The 5,489-nt window shown below is 45.6% G+C and overlaps 1 protein-coding gene across 4 annotated transcripts in view; it reads left to right on the top strand.

Annotated features, from left to right (window-relative positions):
• The window catches only part of brms1 (BRMS1 transcriptional repressor and anoikis regulator), a 10,044-nt gene extending 9,080 nt beyond the window's left edge, over positions 1 to 964 (top strand). For all 4 annotated transcript variants that reach the window (XM_080839136.1, XM_080839134.1, XM_080839137.1 and 1 more), the window contains one exon: positions 1 to 964. This exon is cut by the window's left edge and continues 135 nt beyond it. The gene's annotated coding sequence lies outside the window, so the exon portion shown is untranslated.
• Positions 965 to 5,489: the final 4,525 nt, after the last annotated feature.

The following is a 5,489-nucleotide window of genomic DNA, read 5'->3' as shown; positions in this document are numbered from 1 at the left end:
CAAAACACACACACACACCATCACCATCAGAGCAGCCTGTCCACACAGAAGACACACATACACACACACACCATCAGAGTGACCCACACACACACACACGATCAGATCAGCCTAAAAACAACATTGAAAAAAAAAATATGCATCTTTAGATCAGACACTCTTACATTAAAAGGTTTCTGTGTTTTAATAAGTCAGTTGTTCCATGTGGAACCACTTAAAGTGGGGAAAAAAACATACACTGAGATTAATATTCTGACCTTCAAAAGGTTCTTCTCCACTTTAAAGGTTCTCTGAAGCCAATACCAGAGGACTAGGCTCCAAAAAAGAGCGCCAGCTATTCTAAATAGACCCACCCTCAGGAGTTCTTTCAATCAAGCCAGGGAACCATCAAAAAGATTCTCAATGTCACCTTTTTGTCGAAGAGTATCCCTTCATCGGTCCACTGAAGGGAACAGCCTAGATATTTCTACTACTATGCAACAAACACTAATATTATGCAGAGCTTGGAGACTATAACAAACATCTTGGCCTCCCTCCGCCTTCATCAAGTGGTAATCAGGAAGTGGACTGTAACAAGGAAGTCCGCCCTCTATTGCTGACCATACCAAATACACTGCTGTCAAGGCCAAGGTGACTGCATTAAGCAACCCACTGTCTGCAATTGTACCTGTTAGAAAGGGTTCACTTCCAGTCTATGATTGCACTTCAGATGAATGAGACTCCTACACCCCAGGCTGCAGCTGACTCTGTGACACATCGGGCCGGATCAGAGCCAGATCTGGGACAAACCCGGGCCAGAGCTGTTTCAGACTCGGCTGTAATCTGGGACTTAACTCCCCTCCCCCCTTTAATATGATTGTTGTTGTGATAACGGGAATAACTTATATTTGTTTGTAAAGCTGTAGACTGGGAACAGAGGGTGCTTTTAAGACTGTGTTTAATATAACCATGTATTTATAACAGAAACGCTATTAAAATTCAATCTTTTATTAAGTGGATTCTTGCATGGTTATTAAGCAGCATTGTTTGCTTAACTGGATAATTAGGAGGTTGTATACACAGAGTTTCTAGCCACAGGCAGATAACACAGGGATTTTGAATTTGTCAGTGACACTCATAGGCCACCAGGTGGTGCATTTGAATAGTGGTAATACCTGAAATCAACCAGCAGGGGGCAATGGACTTCTAAAGTAAATGCAGCTGCATTGCAAAGTGTTGTGCATGTGATGGCACTGTTGACCTATAAAGACTGGAGAAGGTTAGAGCTTGATGAGTTTGAATAGGCAATCAATGACCATGAGAATGAATTGAAGAAAACAGGAAGATACTTGGTCTAAGGTGGATTAGAGGACATTTTTAATAATATTCATTTTATTAACGTAAATGAACATTTCCAGTCTCAAGGTAAATCCCCACTCTTGCTTCAACCCCACGTTCTCTCTCTCTCTCTCTCTCTCTCTCTCTCTCTCTCTCATCTCTCTCTCTCTCTCTCTCTCTCCGTCTTTCACTTTCATTCGCTCTTTTTTCTCTGTCTTAATTTATTGGCCTGTGGAGCTGAGTGACTTTAATGAGATTTCTGATTAATTGTCGACGGAGAGATGTGTGCATGGAAGATTGAGGGCTCTCACACGAATGAGGGAGATGTTGCAGAACTCAGAGCCGCTCCTAGAGGACTCTGGGACAGAGGAGGCTGTTAGCTGCAATCAGTTCGACCGCAGTAGTTGAGCTCCCACAGATTAATGGTTAGAATAGATAATAATTCATGGATATGGATACTATAATGGATGCACACACAAACACACATACACTACCCACACATACACACATACACTACCCCCACACACACACACACACCAACACACATTATATTTATAGTCATGATACCCACTCACAAATGTGTAAGAGTTTAGATTCCATAACAGGTACATTTCTCATGTGTGATGTTCTTTTTCACAGTCTCGCACATTGACTCAAGACTCCTATGACGCGTGCCGGCACTTTAACTATGTAAGGAACGTATTTTAGAGACACGCGCTATGACAAGCCATGCACACACCTCTCTCTCTCTCTCTCTCTCTCACACCACACACACCACTTTCTTAGTGTCGCGTGCTATGTAGTTCTTCAGCTGACACTTCCAGGGCCCAATTACACAACCACACCTCCCTCCTCCTGGAGGATAAACTGTACGAAGGAGCTCCATCCCCTCCCCTTCCTCCCCCTCTCTCATTCTCTCTCTCTTTCTCATCCTTTCCCTTTCCCCTGTTTTCTTCCACACTCTTCACCTAGATCTCATTATCGCTCCCCTCTACCCGCTGATCTCCACCTCTCCATCCTTCATTCTGTCACTTTCTTTCCCTTCGATATCTCTCCCTTCTCTCTCAATTCCCTTCTCTCCATTTTTTCCATCCTTCTCCTCTCTTTCCCTCTCCCTGTGTGTCCCAGCCCTCCCTCTCTCTCACACACCTACACACACATATGCTCTTCTGTTCGCATGGAAGCCTCCTTTTCACACCTGAAGTGCCAGAGCAAAGCAAACAAATAGAATTTGATTACGCGATAAAGGCGTTCATGTGTGTGTGTGCCAATTTCTGTGCGCAGAGATGTATTTCCGTGCAAGTGTTTGAGTGCTTGCTTGTGTGTGTGTGTGTGTGTACGTGTTTTTATGTGTACAAATGTACGTGTGTTTCATTCTTTGCGTTCTTCTCGGCCTAGTTTAGAGTTGGTCTCCTGTGCACAGACACGTACTGGAGAGATGGGAGTACTAGACCAAACAGCAGAGAGGGAGGGAGAGAGAGGGAGGGAGAGAGAGAGGTGGGGGAGGAAGAGAGGGAGGGAGGGAGGGAGAGAGAGGGGGGGGAGGGAGAGAGGGTGACTGAGTGAAAACAAACTGTTAGGGACATTGCCGGACACACACTGCATCCCATTAAAACAACATGAGTCAATCTGAGTCGCTCTCCATTAGCATGCACACACACACACACGCACACACTTACTCACACACACACACACACACACACACAGAAACAAACACAGAGAGAATCCCCCAGCTTCCCCCCTCTCATTCTCTCTCTCTAACACTCACTCTCTTCATCCCTTATGCCTGACTTATATTTTCCATCACTCTTCCCCCTCTCTCGCTCTGCATTACTCTTCATTTTCATCTCTCTGTGCACCTCCATCACCTCAGCTCATTTATTTCCTTCCCATTCTGGCTGTAGCCCTCCCCTCGCTCGCTCTCTCTCTCTCTCTCTCTCTCTCTCTCACCCTGTCTTTGCCCCTTCTTCCCTGGTCCCAGAAGATCCTGTTCCTCTCTCTCTCTCTCTCTTACCCTGTCTTTGCCCCTTCTACCCAGGCCCCAGTGGATGGCTGCTCTCTACTTTTGGCTGCTCTAAATGCCTGGGCACAGGGGAACTCTTCTCTTGAACTCTCTCCCTCCCTCTCTGTCTCTACTACTTCTCTTCTCTCCCTCATCATTTTTACGTCTCTCTCTCTCACTCCTCCATTCTTTTATGTATAGCATGACTCTTCTTCGATGTGAGTCTTGGTTGCTTAGTATGGCCCTACAGTCAGAGTGGAGGCACACACTACACGTCACATGATCAGAGGACCAGAGGATCAGCTTGCCTTTCCCTTCTCTATCCTCCACTCCTCCTTCGCTCTCTATCCTTACTTCCCTCATGGACGACAAGCAGTGAGGGTGGAAGAGAGAGAGAGAGAGAGAGAGCATTGAATAGCCAAGCAAGAACATCCAGAGAGACATTTTGAGTGGGAGGGGGAGGATGGATGGATCTCTGTTCCCTATGAATGTATGAAGAGGAAGCAGAGAGGGAGGTTAATATCATCCAGCCAGCAGATAAACTCTTGTAAATAACTTCCAAGACAGGCAGAGAGGGATGATTGGGTGACTGAATAAGGGCATTTACAGATAGATGGATATAAAGAGTTTTGAGAGAGAGAGAGGAGAGGGGGGATGTCGGCGGCAATGACAGCGAGTGTTTCAGACAGAGGACGGACTGGTGAGTCACATGCAACCGGCAATCTCCCGAAAAGGTCACTCCCTCCCGGCGCTGGACAGGGGAAAATGGATTCGATGTGTTCTATGTGTCACCTCCTTTATTTCTTCCATCCCTCCATCCGTCCTCTCCACCTATCTCTCACTCCCCGTACCAGTCGAGCTGGATGCATCTGAGACTATTTTATTCCATAATCATCCCATTCTTCCGGCGCACTTCACCTATATCATTGTTTTGATAATGGCAACCAGTTCTGTATTATATAAATATGTATTTGTATACAACTAACGCAAACACAAACACACACACACACACACAAACACACCTCAGCAGGTAATAGAAGCAGCACTCACCAGCTGGTACTCAGCATATGTAGACTGTCTTGGAAGCAGTGAAAAGACGAGTCCCAACCATTTAGATGGAGATTCAGAGAGAGGCAGGTCATATGGACAGACAGCAGGAGAGAGAGAGAAAGAGAGTGAGAGGTGCGCTCTTTTGTGCACAGTTGAATGCATCTGTGTTTGCAGCAGATGTGGACATGAATTCGTCATGGTTTCTATGTGTTGTGTTGTATGTTCATGCATCTGTGAGTGGGTGTTTTAGTGTGTGTGTGTGTGTGTGTGTGTGTGTGTGTGTGTCTGTATTACGCATGTAGAGTGTGAGGGCTAACGATGCAGAAATGACGGTAATTAACTAAATGAGTCACACCTGAGGGGTAAGCAAGATGCTTTACTGTTCTCTTAATCAGAGAGAGAGAGATAAAGAGATAACGAATCATATATCAAATATCCTTATCATGATAAAGATTGAGGAAGGGGGGGGTGGAAGGTGTGAAAAATGGAGGGATAGAAACTGTGGCAGAATAATAGATAATGCACGAACAATAGTGTGATAACAACATGAGAGGAATGAGTTTGAGGTAGCAGTGAAGTGAGAGACATGGGGAGAGAGAGAAAGAGAGAGAGTTACATAGAAAGAGAGCTGCCTGCTTTTCAGACATAAATTATGAAGACCTCAGGTGTGCCAATACACTGTAATCTCAACTGTTGGGAACTGAGTGTGAGAATATATGTGTGTGTGTGTGTGTGTGTGTGTGTGTGTGTGTGTGTGTGCGAGAGAGAGAGAGAGTGAGTGTCTTTTCACACATGTGCTTCAGCCTTGTGTGAAGGTGGCAAATCTATTTCTTGAGGGACTAACCTATGTGTGTGTATGTGTGCGTGCATGTGCATGCGCGTGTGTGTGTGTATGCGTGCATGTGCCTGTAGAGGTGTGTGTGTGTGTGTATGTGCCTGTGTCTGTGTGTGCCAATGTGTGCATGTGCCTTTGTCTTTGTGGGTGTGTGTGGGTGTGTGTGTGTGTGTGTGTGTGTGTGTGTGTGTGTGTGTGTGTGTGTGTGTGTGTATGGCCTTGACCACCACACTCCACCAGTGATGCACAAAAGAAAAAACCTGTTTTTGCATCACCAGCTTGAGC

This window comes from Sprattus sprattus (assembly GCF_963457725.1).
Source record: "Sprattus sprattus genome assembly, chromosome: 5".
NCBI classification, from domain to species: Eukaryota; Metazoa; Chordata; class Actinopteri; order Clupeiformes; family Clupeidae; genus Sprattus; species Sprattus sprattus.
Note: the sequence above shows the minus strand (reverse complement) of the source record. Positions and strands in the feature narration are given on the sequence as shown.